General features: G+C 35.4%; 1 protein-coding gene across 7 annotated transcripts in view; it reads right to left on the bottom strand.

The window, feature by feature from the left end:
* Positions 1-582, bottom strand: part of WDFY3 (WD repeat and FYVE domain containing 3) — a 141,774-nt gene that overhangs the window by 73,430 nt on the left and 67,762 nt on the right. The window lies entirely within an intron of this gene.

Here is a 582-nt window from a genome sequence, read left to right as displayed (position 1 = left end):
GCTACCCGACTTAGCAGGCAGGAAAAACTCTGCTTTGTGATTTTTCAGATGTAGTAACTGATCTAGAAGTCTCAGAGCTCTCAATAAGCAAAAAGGCTCAGTAAGCTTAGCTTCGGAAATTTAACATAACCTGTGGTATTCAGAAGCTGGCTTTGCCTTCTCTTTCCTAGGTTAAAAACTTTTCAGACTCACACTTTCACAATTTTCGTTGTTTACTTTCCCCTGTGATAACACCCTATTAAAAATAAATAAATAAAGCTCTGAGACATAAATTGGATCTCTCCTTCTCTCCTCTTTTTAAATGTACTGAACCTGATGGTGTAACATGAGTTCAGTTATTTTATTTATTTCATTATTTAATGCTTGTAATTCAGTACCATCCAGGATATTTTCAAGTTCCTTTTAAATAATTCAAACATTTCAATTATGTGTTACAACGTCACACAACTGAGGTGACACCTAGAAGTAAGTATCACATCCTTTGGAAACTTAATGACAATTTCTTTGTATTACCATTTCCTGAGACCCTCATGAACAGCTATTTCCAAGCTCTACAACTCATGGAGAACAACAGGAAAGAGT

Source organism: Egretta garzetta, unplaced genomic scaffold (assembly GCF_000687185.1).
Source record: "Egretta garzetta isolate BGI_Z169 unplaced genomic scaffold, ASM68718v1 scaffold615, whole genome shotgun sequence".
Taxonomy (NCBI): domain Eukaryota; kingdom Metazoa; phylum Chordata; class Aves; order Pelecaniformes; family Ardeidae; genus Egretta; species Egretta garzetta.
This window is presented reverse-complemented; position numbering and strand designations above follow the sequence as displayed.